Source organism: Phocoena phocoena, chromosome 4 (assembly GCF_963924675.1).
Source record: "Phocoena phocoena chromosome 4, mPhoPho1.1, whole genome shotgun sequence".
In the NCBI taxonomy this organism is placed as follows: Eukaryota; Metazoa; Chordata; class Mammalia; order Artiodactyla; family Phocoenidae; genus Phocoena; species Phocoena phocoena.
This window is the reverse complement of record NC_089222.1, coordinates 136,768,683-136,782,353: the sequence shown is the minus strand read 5'-3', so window position 1 is coordinate 136,782,353 and position 13,671 is coordinate 136,768,683.

Here is a 13,671-nt window from a genome sequence, read left to right as displayed (position 1 = left end):
ATAAAATCTGAGCTTTCAAGTGAAAATTAGAATTTTAGAAATCTTATATCCACTGCTGTGAACTGGCTTCCCAATACTTAAAGACATTTCTGATGCAGTGGGTACTGATATTAACAAATGTGATTTTTAAAATATTGAGTAATGAAATATGTCAACATTTGGAAGAGCTGCATGACTTAGTGAATGCATATTTTCCAAAAGACCAATGCATGATGTTGTAAAAGCATTCATGAGTAAAGATCTATTCAGAGTGCAAGATTAATCAACTGATTTTAACGTAACAGAGAATGAAGATTTATTGATATGGTTTCAGATCCCATGCTGCAACTAAACTTCAAGAAACTGCCACTTGTTGGGTTCCGGTGTAGCGTCAAAGAAAACTTCCACAATAACCTGGGATGGCTATGATAATACATGCTTGCTTTTTTGAGCTACATATGTGTATAAAGTTGGATTTTCTTTATATCCTTCAACCAAAACAATGGATTGAAACCGAAGTAGATATGAAAATACAACTGTCTCATTAAACTAGACATTAACGAGATTTGCAAAAATTTTTTTTTTTTTTTCTTTTTGGCGGTATGCGGGCCTCTCACTGTTGTGGCCTCCCCCGTTGCGGAGCACAGGCTCAGGACGCGCAGGCTCAGCGGCCACGGCTCACGGGCCCAGCCGCTCCACGGCATGTGGGATCTTCCCGGACCGGGACACGAACCCGTGTCCCCTGCATCGGCAGGCGGACTCTCAACCACTGCACCACCAGGGAAGCCCTGCAAAAATGTTTTTTAAAAGTCACTTTTTTGTTTTAGACAATATAATTATTTTCATAAAATATTTACTTTAATAACATGTAATGGGTTTAATATTATTATTTTTAAATGAATTAATAAACATTTGAAAAACATCTTAATTTTAATTTACAAATATGATAACTATTAATAGAGCTAACCTTAAACAAAAACTCTTTGTGGGGGGTTACACTCATTTGTCATAGTGCAAGGGGTCCTGAGACCAAAAAGTTCCAGGACCTACTGGTCATTCCGGCAAGTTTTGTTATTTCTATTAAAGGGAAATTTTGGGTATTTATCGAATTCTCTTTTCTCCCTACAAACCCAACTTTCAAGATTGTTGTCTTATCTGAGCTGAATGAATCTAGTTTACTCCACAAAGCTGAACAAATTGTCTTTGTTTTGGGCAGTATCTACCTTTACCTAAAGCAATAACTTGCCTCTGATTCAATCTGGGGGGAGCCACTGGGCAAAGTAATTTATCAAGAATAAAAAAAAAATACATTGGTTTACCATACCAAAAATATTACCCTGGTTACGTGAGTGTTAAATGGGATTTGTATGTTTGGTAACTGGCAGAGTACCTGGCAGGGAGTAGCTGCTCCATTCTTATGGTTCCACTCTCCAGCCATCTTTTTCTAAGCAAGATACAGATATAAATCCAACCAAGCAAAATAGTATTGAGATTTTCCCAGAGCACAAACTATTCTAGGCACTAAAAGTGACATTTCTTAAATCACCACTCAAAAAGTATTTATTAAGTAATTGAAATTGTACAAAATACTTAGCTAGTGAGGAGCTAGCCAGGAACACAAAGACCATTAGAACACAAACAGTATTTTATATGCTACAGAACAATGGTTTTCAATCTTGTTTATACATTGGAAACATTTAGGGAGTGTTTAAAAGGTACCAGTACCTGGGCTCCACTCCAAGAAATTCTGATTTAAATAGCCTAGGTTGTGATCTGGACATCAACATTCTTTAAAATTCCCCACTGGATTTTAATGGGCAGCCAAGATGGAGAACCATGGACTCAAATTTTAGGGTCTCAAGTAGACACACCTGTACCTATTCATCTGTTCATTTCTTTAATGGATATTTATTGAGCACCTACCCACTATGTTCCAGGTACCCCTCAAGGTGCTGGGGATATAGTAGTAAACAAAACAAGGCATCTGCTCCCAAGAGGTTAATGTTCTAGTAGAGGAAAGACAGAAGCTACATACATAAATACATAAATACATGTCATCGGTGATACAAGCTCTGAAGAGAAGTAAAGCAAGGTAAGGGACTAAAGAAAGAGTGTATGTGTGAGGGTGCTTTTTAAGATAGGGCCACTAGTAAGTCCTCTCTGACAAAATGGCCTGAAGACACAGAGAGAACTGAAGGAAGTGAGGAAGAGAGCCATGCAGCTATGTGAGCAGGGCCACGCCAGGCAGAGGGAGAGTGAGCTCTGATCTCTGAGGCGGGAGCATGCTTGGCATGTCCTAGGAGCGAGAAGGAGGCAATGGCCGGAGCGGAGGTCAAAGCAAAGCAGAGGAGATGGGCTGAGAGGCGCCTTGGTAAGGACTTTGCCTTTCATTCCAAGTGAGATCCTAGGGCACTGGCAAGTTCTTTTTCTTTCTTTTTTTTTTTTTAATCCGAAATTAAGCCATATTTATTTACTGTTTTTAAAGCTAAATATTTATTTTTAAAAATTCTTTATTGGAGTATAGCTGATTTTCAATGTTGTGTTAGTATCTGCTGTACAGCAGTGAGTCAGTTATACATACATATATATACACTCTTTTTTAGATTCTTTTCCCATATAGGCCATTACAGAGTATTGAGTAGAGTTCCCTGTGCTATACAGTAGGTCCTTATTAGTTATCTATTTTATATCTAGTAGTGTGTATATGTCAATCCCAGTCTCCCAATTTATCCCTTCCCCCTTTTACCCCCAGTAACCACAAGTGTGTTTTCTACATTTGTGACTCAACTTCTGTTTCTGAGCAGAGCAGGGACACTCTCTGGCATAAGCTTTAAAAGATCACATGGAAAGAGATTGTAGGAAGCATCAGGTGAGTGTGGGAGGATGGAAGCAGGGTGACCATTGCAGCATCCAGGGGACATATGATGGGACTTGGGCCAAGGTGGGCATATTGGAGGTGGAGGGGAGTGGTTTTATCCGAGATGTACTGTAGAGGGGAAGCTGGCAGAATTGGACTTTGGAGGGAGAGGTAGTGAGGAGTCATGGATGACCCCAGGGCTTACTGCCAGGTAAATAGACAAGAATTTTCTCCAATTTATGAACGAGAAACTGAGACCAAAAGGAAGACAAGTTGAATAATGCAAGAGCACAGAGCTGATAAAGGACAGCGTTAACTACTTACCACCTGCCAGTTCTTTAGGCTCCAGGTCCAGTCCTCCTATTTTGTTAGACTGTGAGGCCACAGAGATGTATGAGAGCAAATCCCACTTTCTTGAAGTTTGTAATCTAGCAGTGGAGTCAGAATCTAGAGATAAATAAGTTTTATCGGACTTAGTGGCAACTGCCATGTGCTAAGTGCTATGTGAGTGGGAGAAGCCACAGTGCTTTTTGAGATGAGTACAGAGTGAGCATGACATGGTGACATGGGAGAACTGGGATAGGAAGAATATAGAGAAAAGAAAGTTTCAATGAAAACCATTATTGCTACTAGGGTAAAGGCAAGGAGACTGATATAGGTACATATCATTTCCAGACATCAGAGTATAAACCTATTTGGTTAGACCAGAGGGTTTGAGTGGGGGGCTGGGGTGTGGAAGAGGGAGGCTGGAAAATCAAGGAGTTAAACATGGGATTGAAGAGATGATCTAGAACCATATTAGAGGAGACATTAAATGCTTACCTAATAGTGAGTGAGCCCATAGCCTCTTAATAGAGATAATAGAGATTAGAAAAATATTAATGTGATTTCAAGGGGATGATTAAGCTTATTAGGAAAGCAATAATAAAATCTTCACTAAAAACAGGTCAAGAATATACTTCTAATTTAATAACAAGCTGGACTAATCAGCTAGTCCTTAGAAGATGTTTCATAATTGGGGGAGCCTTTGAACTTGATGGGTAATTATTGTCAATAAAAACAGAGATCACTTTGAAATAATTAGACATTAAAATAAGGTGTAAAAGCAGTTGAGTGGCTTCCATTTGTACAAAACAACAAAACAGCTTCAGGCCAAATGTGTGCCTGACTCAGGAGAGGCTGGAAGCAGAGCTGTGTTTGACCACTCTGAAAACTCTAGAACATTTTCATTTGTTTCTGGGGTGTGGCCAAGAGAGAGCAACTGGGAAACTATTTGTATTGCAAAACTCCCTCCATAATGCCTAACTGGTTTGGGGAGCTTGGAGGGTGTGTACTCAGTATGAACTGGGGGTATTTAGTTAGGTCTTCAATCCATCACAGTATCAAGTAGGATATTGTGCAAAGAGGATGAGCCAGGAGAATGGTCTCGGTATTTTAGTGTGGTTTTTGTCCCAAAAAGGAAACATGTTTTTAAATTAAAATTGTGGACTCTTTGAGAAAACTGTGGCCATACTGAGTATGTTTAAAAGAGAAAAAAAATATTAAACTGATCTTCTTTGGCCTTTTAAAATACATCAACCCACTTGATATCTCTTCTGCTTTAGTGGAATGTTTGGTCAAAGTGATTAAGTTTTTGAACTGAAGGATCTTTATCTGTTTAGAAGTGCTCAGAGACAAAAAAGATGAATTTCAATGGGGTAAAGGGGAGGTAGAAAGTGAAAAAGAAGAACTGGTTCAACAATTTTAACAACTGAGTAATATTATTATACGTTAAATGTTTTCCATGGAAGGTCTTGGAATTCTGAAAAAACAACCTGAAATTATATAAGTAAGTTGTGGAAACATCAGAAAAACAGAAACAGAAAAGAGGAAAAAAGATTACCTTTGAATGAAATAAACATGAGATGCCACAGAAATATATAGATATGGGTATATGAGACAAAATTAGGGACCAAAGTGGATTACATACTTCTTGTGAATCCTAACTCTGTGGGTAAAAGGGAAGATAAGGTCCAACCATGATGAGTGGGAAAGCGAGTGGATTACTTTGCTGCTCGCCTCAGTGTATGTGGCACAGCCTTTCAGGATGGTTTGGAGAAAGAGAAACCAATCAATGTGCTTCTCCTCTGCAAAGCCATTCCATCTGGGATGGGCAGGGGAAAATGGACTAAATTGCAGGCTTGATGGAGGAGGATGTATAAGCAGGAAGGGGACGGAGATGCAGAGTCATCCCACCCATCTTATGGATGTTCCAGAACCTGGAAAGATTGTTGGATATGGAAGAGGATCTTGTTTCCAATCCAAATCTGTCACTTACTTGTGATGTGACCATGTGCAAATTACTAAATCTCCCTTTTCCTTTAGCTACAATCCCCTTATGTGATGACTACCTCACACTATGTGTGTATGTGTTTTGTCTTGCTTTTTTTATTTTATTGGCACATAAACATGCAAGAGTTTTAAGTAAGGGAGTGTGAATTAATCCTATTGAAAATCAAAGCAGTACCCAAGTGGGAGGTACTGTTGTCATTATTTTTATTGGTGGTTTTGGTGGGTAGAAGTGAGGATTTACCATATGATCCCTGGGACTGGTTTGGCACTGGCTGGCAGGGCTCTTCTCTTTCGTCACGCCCACCCACACCTTAGCAGTGGTTGTGAAAGGGAAAATAGGTTTTGTTTTCTAATTTTTATTGTGAAAGGCAAGAGGCTAAAAGATGCCAGGGAAATGAAAAGCTGTGAGAACCATTTTTAGGTGAGCTTCAAATTGTCTGGCTTTCTGATCTGCTTGTTGGGATGTAAAATCATTTTGTTTATGTCCAGTGAAGAAAACAGTCTACTTCTAAGTCTCAACCCCAAATTTCTGTTAGCCTTCGTGTTCTTAAAACTCATTGTGTTGTAATAATAGAAGAAAATGCATGTTTCCTTGCATTCATAACAGAATAAAATGATGACTTTTCTTAAATTCCATGTAAGTGATTTTGCTTTGACACAAGGAATAATTTTTTGGTGTTTTGGTTGAAGACCCTACAATAGGTTCCTAAGAAAGTTGGCTTATCTTCCAGGACATATTTAAAAATAGGGCAAATTCCTGCCTAACTTTAAGAAGGCAAATTCCATTTCACTTATGCTAGTTTATTATATTTGGCCTGTTGATAAGTGTAATCAACTTTTTTCTGACATAAGTGGCGCATCATTAAATTGCATCCTCACTAGATTGTAACCAGATTTAGACTACAACACAGTCTAAGGGTACAATTCATATATATGGTATGGCGGAATATACAGGTCACACAAAACCAGACCTCATGTACTATGGTTGAAGGATGAAATTCAGCCTGCTCTCCACTTGCCAGCAATTGTCAAAAAGTGCATTTGCACAAAGGCATCAAGCAGGCTCATAGCTTCCCCAGAAGCTTCCACAGATTGACACAACTATCTCAAGTTTTGTATCATAATTCCTATTCTTTATCATAACCCATAGAAGTAAAACAATAATTTTGGTCATAATCCATCTTTCTCTCTATTAAAAGGCATTACTTGATTTATACTCTGAAGAAACAATTGGTCATGAGTGATACCAACTTATTCCAAAAATTGTAATTATTCTCTTGGAATTGTTTATCCATTTTATAATAGTAACTGTGATAGTTAATTTTATATTTCAACTTGAAGTGTGTTTTTGGATGAGATTAGCATTCAAATCGGTGGGGAAAAAAGAGATCACTCTCTAAAATGTGGGTGGGCCTTGTACAATCAGTTGAAGACCACCTTCAGACTTCATTTAATTATCAACTCTCCTGAATCTCTAGTCTGCTGGCCTTCAGACTGGAACCTGGGACACCAGGGCTTTCTGAAAGCATGACAGTCTCTGGTCACAGTGAGAATATCTGGACTTCTAAGATTGTGTCATCTCTGATACCCACTGTGTGTCCTGGGGTGGCCCACTCACCTTTCCTGGGGTTATCATCTGTAGAGTGGGATGAATAGCACCGCCTGCCATCTCAGTGATGAGTTGTGACCCTTCGCTAGATAAAGTTTGTAAAGTGTTTTGAAGATGAGAAGAGTACACCACGCTGTTTCATTGTTATATCTCATACTTGATCATATTCTTCCTAAAAGATCTCCACAAGGATTGGTGCACGCTTTGAGTTTTAGTGGCTGGTTTCTGTGGTAGATTTTATATCTCAATAAAAAGGTTGTACAATGTTTTGATTGTTTGGGGTGATTTTCCTAGACATCTAAGACATAATTTCTAAAACCTCTAAACCAGTTTCTTTTTGTTTCTCCTATATAAGCCAGGACACCACCCCTCCTTCAAGGATGCGATACACTAACCCACAGAGCCTCTTGGACCAACTGAAGGTAAAGGATGGCTGGCTCTTCACTCTTCTATCTATTGCAGGAGATAATTTTTGATTCAAAATGATAGATCTATTATTAGCTTGATAAATCTTCAGTTTTTGCTAAATTATGAAGTATCTTCTTCCTCATTTCAGAACCTGAGGCATAGCAGAGAATCAGTGTGTTACTCATCATAAAAGGGCATAAATTCAAGACATTTACACACATAAATCAAAATTATTCATTTTCCCAAATATTGTTTAACAATCTGCATATGTATGTGGCAACCTTTGTTTCCCAGATGTATATTGCCTTGCATTTTTCTTTCAACGTGTGCCAGTAAAAAGAAGAGGGAGCTGAAAGAATCCTCCTCTTTATAATGACGAAGATGGGAGGGTTATGAAAATATTTGCAAACCATTCCCAGTTCTCACATTCCCAGGGGCAAAAAGCAATGAAACTTTGGATCAGACAGTTCCACAGAGGCTGCCTAATTCTGAGCATTAACCAGAGTCCAACCCACACCTCAACTGCCCCCTCGTGTTCCACCTATTTTTCTCTTTCTGCCACTATCAGTTAAAATTCTTTGTGCTCCTGACATTGAAAAATGTGTCAAAAGAAAAGCTTACTAGGGTCAACAAGCAAACATTAATTAAAATATTAATCACAAAGTCATGCCTCTAGACCTTGATATAGCTTCAGGTGAAAATAGAATGTCATCTGTGAGAAGTTGTTCCTAGGTTGAATCATTTTTAAATGACATTAATTACACATCAGCTTAGCTGTCACCAAAGATTGGTTCCACTTAAATTGGAAAATGCAGAAGGCATAATGTTAGATTTCTAAAGGACAGAATTGAGAAGGAAAGTTACTCTGGTAGATGACAGAATTGGGATTCTGGAATATCTCAACTGGCCATGATGATAGGCTAAAACTAATGATGAAATCTACCAGGGATAACAAGGAAAGTCAGCACTGAGGTTCAGAAAATCAACCACAAAGATACAAAATGGAGAGACCTACTTAAACTGAACTTCCTTGGGAAAAGTGTTGACTGCAAACTCAGTTCAGGTTGATGTGACTGGGTTGACAAAAAAGCTAATGCTTCACAGATTACATTATAAGCTTTATAGTATTCATATCAGCAGATTTAATGGTATAATTCATTCACCTGTTTTTTTCATTCAACAGTCATGCAATATGTAGGGAATGGTAAATGTCCAGTTTAAAGAACACAGCCACTATGCAGCTTACTCTGATGATGCTGTTGTAGGAATTCAGGATCTGTATTCCAAATTTTCACTTTTTTTTCCAGGAAGATCTTGAAATTTGGATTGTAATATAAAAAAATTCCAGTTTCCAAATACCCTGAATTAAAAAAAAATAGGCTGTATCTAGATGATGGGCTTCTCATTCTTACTTCTGTGTTAGACATATTGTCTGGATCTTAGGAGAAGGATGTTGACTGGTGATAGATGTTTAGCTTTTGTAATTTTTTAAGTCATCTTGTCAGTGACAGTTCAATCAATAGAAGTGAATGAAATCGCCAGGGAGTGTATATAGAGAAGGAAATTAAAGTCTTATGCCTGCTTTGTTTTGGGCTAACTATATATTTTTTAGAAGTGATTTTAATTTATGTACAGATCTTCCTTGAATTACAATGGGGTTATGTCCTGATAAACTCATCATATGTTGAAAATATTATGTCGAAAGTGCATTTAGTACACTTAACCTACCAAACACCATAGCTTAGCCTAGCCTACGTTAAATGTCCTACAGTTGGGCAAAATCATCTAACACAAATCCTATTTTACAATCAAGTGTTGAATATATCATATAATTTAATGAATACTGTACTGAAAGTGAAAAACAGAATGGCTGTATGGGTACAGAATGGTCGTAAGTGTATTGGTTGCTTACTCACGTGATTACATGGCTGACTGGGAGCTGTGGCTTGCTGCTGCTGCCCAGAATCACAAGGGAGTATCCTACCACACATTGTTAGCCTGAGAAAAGATACAAATTCAAAATTTGAAGAATGGTTTCTACTGAATGCATATCGCTCTCACAACATTCTAAAGTTGCAAAATCATAACTTGAAACACCATAAATCAGGGACTGTCTGTATTGGCTTTGTAGCTACACCACTTTGCATTAATTTTCAGTTGTTGCTCTAAGGACTGCTGTAAACATTCTTAAATTTTAACAGTCCACTTAGAATTAATATCATACACTTCATGTAAAATACACAAACTTAACAGTTATGTAGGTCCATGTATCTTATACTTTTTGCCATAGTTGCCATAAATATCATTACCTACATGCTTTATAAATCTCACAATACAAAGTTGTAATTGTTTGCTTTAAATAGTCTTTTTTTATTTACCCACATATTTACTATTTCTATTGTTCTTCATTCTTTTCAAAAGAGGAAATTTGTACCTAGTATCAATTCCCTCAGTCTGAAGAGCTCCTTAAAGCATATCTTGTAGTACAGATTGCTGGCAATAAATTCTGTTAATTTTTACTTAATTGAAAATGGCTTTAGTTTGCTTTCATTCTTGAAGATTCTTTTCATTAGATATAGAATTCTAACTTGAAAGGTTTTTTTTTTTCAATCATTTCAACAAATTGATCCATTGCCTTCTGGCTTCCATAGTTTCTGATGAGAAGTTAGCAGTCGTTTATAATGTTGTTTCACTACATACAATGTGTCATTTTTCTCTGGCTGCTTTTGTCATTTTTGGTTTTCGTTAAATTAACCTTTATGGGCCTTGCTATGATTTTGGGGGGATCTTGATTGAGTTTGCTGACCTTCTTGAATCTGGAATTGTCTCACCAAATTTGGAAAATTTTCAGGTATTACTACTTCAAATATTTCTTATGGCCTATTTTTTCTAGGACTCAAATTACTTGTATATTTGGACTTCTGATATTGTCCCACAGGCCAATCTTTTTTCCTCCTGTTCTTCAGACTTTATAACTGTATCGATCTATCTTCAACTTAATTGGCTTTTTCTTGTGTCAGCTCCTAGTTGTTAAGCCCATCCAGTTAATTTTTTTCTCATGTATTGGAGTTTTCAGTTCTACTTTGTTATTATTTACAGTTTCTATTTAGCACTTTTTCATTTATTCCACATACATTTTCTTCATATTTTGGATCATAGTTATGATATTTACTCTAAAATCCTTGTCTGCTAATCCCAATGTCTGGGTCATTTTGAGGCCAAATTCTATTAAGTCTTTTATCTTGGGTTTCTGTTATGTTTTCTTGTTTCTTTGTATGTTTAGTAAGTTTGCCTTGTATGTCTAGTAATACTGGACATTGTGAAAAATATGTTTCAGAGACACTGGATTCTGTTATATTCCTCCAAAGATTATTGATTCTTTTGCTATAAGTGGAAGTTAATTTGGTTAGAACTGAATTTCAATTCTGTCTTCCCTGTGGTGGGCAGCAGCTGAAATCTATGTTTACTTCCTTTAGCCTCAGCTGAACTGCTTGGACTCTGCCCTGTACATGCATATTTCAAGGATCATTCAGAGATGTAGACAGAATTTATACAAAAAATCTTGTATATAATTCTCTGGCTGTCTCCTATCTTGTTTGGTCTCCCCAAAATGTGTCTTCAGGCTCTTCAAGCCTCTAAAACTATTGTTTTTTTATCCAAGTTTTAATTGGCAGACTGGGACCTTGTATCTGGCACAAACAAACAACAAAACAACTGCAAGAAGCAGAAGACTTATCAGTGCTATTTCCTTCTTCCAAATATCCACTGTCTCCCAGTCTCTGTCTTCCTTTTGTGTCTTTCCAATGTATTCAGTAATTGATATTTTAAAACTTTATCCAGGATGCATAGTTGTTAACTGTGATACCGTTTGAACAACAGAAACGACTCTGCTATTACCAGAAGCCAAAATTCCAGACAGGCAGCATATGGAGCTGGGAGAAACCTCTCAATTCCAGTCCACTAGGCAAGCTGACCACAACTGGGCTATCTATTCACAGTGGTCATCTGGTCTAGAATTCCTTCTCTCTAGAGCTCAGACTACAAGATACACTGTGGCCTGCATTTAATCCTCTCAACTAAACTGATAGTACACAGCAACTAGCTCCCTAACTGAGACCCCTATCTCTGGAATTATTCACCCCGTATCCACTTTCTATACTGCCATGAAAGTGATTTATATAAAAACAGGATCACATCATGTCACTTCACTGCTTAAGAATTCTTCCATGGTTCCTGATTTGCCTACAGAGAAAAATCAAAATTTCTTAGCAGGACTTATAAGACCATATGAGACTTGAAATCTGAACATTTTACCCCCTCTGTAGTAATTTTCTCACCCCTTTCCTACCCCTACTCCAACCAAGTACACTGTGCTCTAAGGACAATCAAATCTTGCTGATGCATGAGTCACCTGCATTTTCACACTGCCACATACTTGCAGTTAACATCACCTTACCCTGCATTATTTTTCTCTTTAGCCATCTGACATTATATTTTATAATTATATGAGAGACTTATTATAATATATTATAAACATTATATTATAATGTCTACTTGACAGTGTAATACAGATCTGTGTGTATACACACACACACACACACACACACACACACACACACACATATATATATTATTACATGTCTTCCACATTGGAATGTAAGGATCTTGATATCAAGGACTTGGTTTGGTTCACTATAGTATCTCTACTATTCAGAAGAATGCCTGGTTTATAATAGGCACTTCAATAAATATTTATTGGATGAATATTGTTCTTACTCTCTGCCCAAAACCAGGTAGCAAAGGCATTCTAAGAACCCAGCTCAATTGTTTTCTTCCCTTTGGAATTTTCTAACATCCCCTCACACATATATAATAAATTATTAAGTCTTCATCCATTTTTCCATAGAACTCATCTTCCTTATTTCTCTTTCTTATTTCTCTGTCTCTTTCTGGGTTTACCAGTGTACCACAGTACTAAAGCAAGATTACTCATGTGTTGACTTGTAGTCCCATTCATTGTACTTATTCACCACATAACTCTTAGTTCCCTTCAGAGTCGCTGTCCTTCTGGCTTGGCTCCCCATTTGAAGAAAAGCTCTTTTGTTCCCATCAAGCCCATAGACAAGGTCTAAGACAGACTTGATTACACGAAATTCTAGATAAGTGTGATTTTTTAAATTATAAATGGGATTTTGGTTTTTGCACCTAGGAAAAACTGGTAATAGTTCATTAATTATTCTAGCAGCCTTAGATATGAATTGGGAAACTACAGGAAAAACTGCTAGTTGGTCTTAGGGTCCCAAATTAAAGCATTCTTTTAGATTTATTATTTTCTAATATTTGCAAACCTCCTCAGGATTAAAATTTCAAGTTTATTTTTTTCCATATTGAATTTGTAGTCACATCAATGACTTTGAGATTAATTATGTATACTCACTTATTTAGTAAACAAACATTCTCCTGGCATTTGGAGAACAAGCTCTCTCAACCCAAATCTCAATGAACTGGAGTGAGTAACATAGTGAGAGGTAAATTAACTCAAAGCACCAATGATCGTGGAATAAGATTTGTATGTTTACCACTCAGGGAAAATATTTGTAAGCGCTGAAATTGTGTAGAAAATTCTCTAAGTCTATAGTTACCTCATCATCATAAAAGAAAGAATTAACCTGTCTGTAGTCTGAAATCTCCTTTCAAGAAGTGAAAATAGTTGGATGGGAGGAGCTTTCAAAATGAAAGAACTCTTCTTACCCTATTAATCTATTTTCTAACTCTTCCTAAGCCCCAGAAACCTGGATAGCTGTTTGTTCACTGCCAACAAGATGGTAGATAAATATTCCTAAGAGAACAAGTACACAGCCACCTCCTTGGTATCTCTGGTAATATAAAAGTTTTTGGAAAATGTATATATGTGCTTGTGCACACAACAATTCACATATAAATCACAGACTTCCCCTGAAATAAAATACTGAGGTCATGTGAGCATATTTCAGCCTTTAACTTAAACACTTAGGCTTCATGCCCAACTATGACACATAGCCCATGTTTATAGAGTCAATTTAATTTCACTTGTTGGTATCAGTTACCATCATTCCAGATTTAAAACCACCAGCCCAGAGCCCTTCTCTGAGTTCTTGCAGACCCTGGTAGCTGTACCAGGCATCTGGCACTTTTATGCACACTCCCTCATATTGTTCCTGGACCATCTATTTAAACAGGCCTTTTCTCTTCATTTTATTACAAATTCTTGAATCCAAGGATCATGTCTGATATTTCTCAGAATCCTTGTTAATGTCTAGTCCAGAAGCCTGTTCTAGCAAATGCTCCAAAAAAGTTGTTGATTGAACCAAAATGGATTTTCAATTTTATGAGAAATATTTTCAGAGTCAAGGAAATATTCACTTTTGTATTTGGAAAATAAGATGAATGTGTCTAAAAAAGTGGAAATGGGGTGACATCTTATGGGCTGTAAATTTCCACATCAACA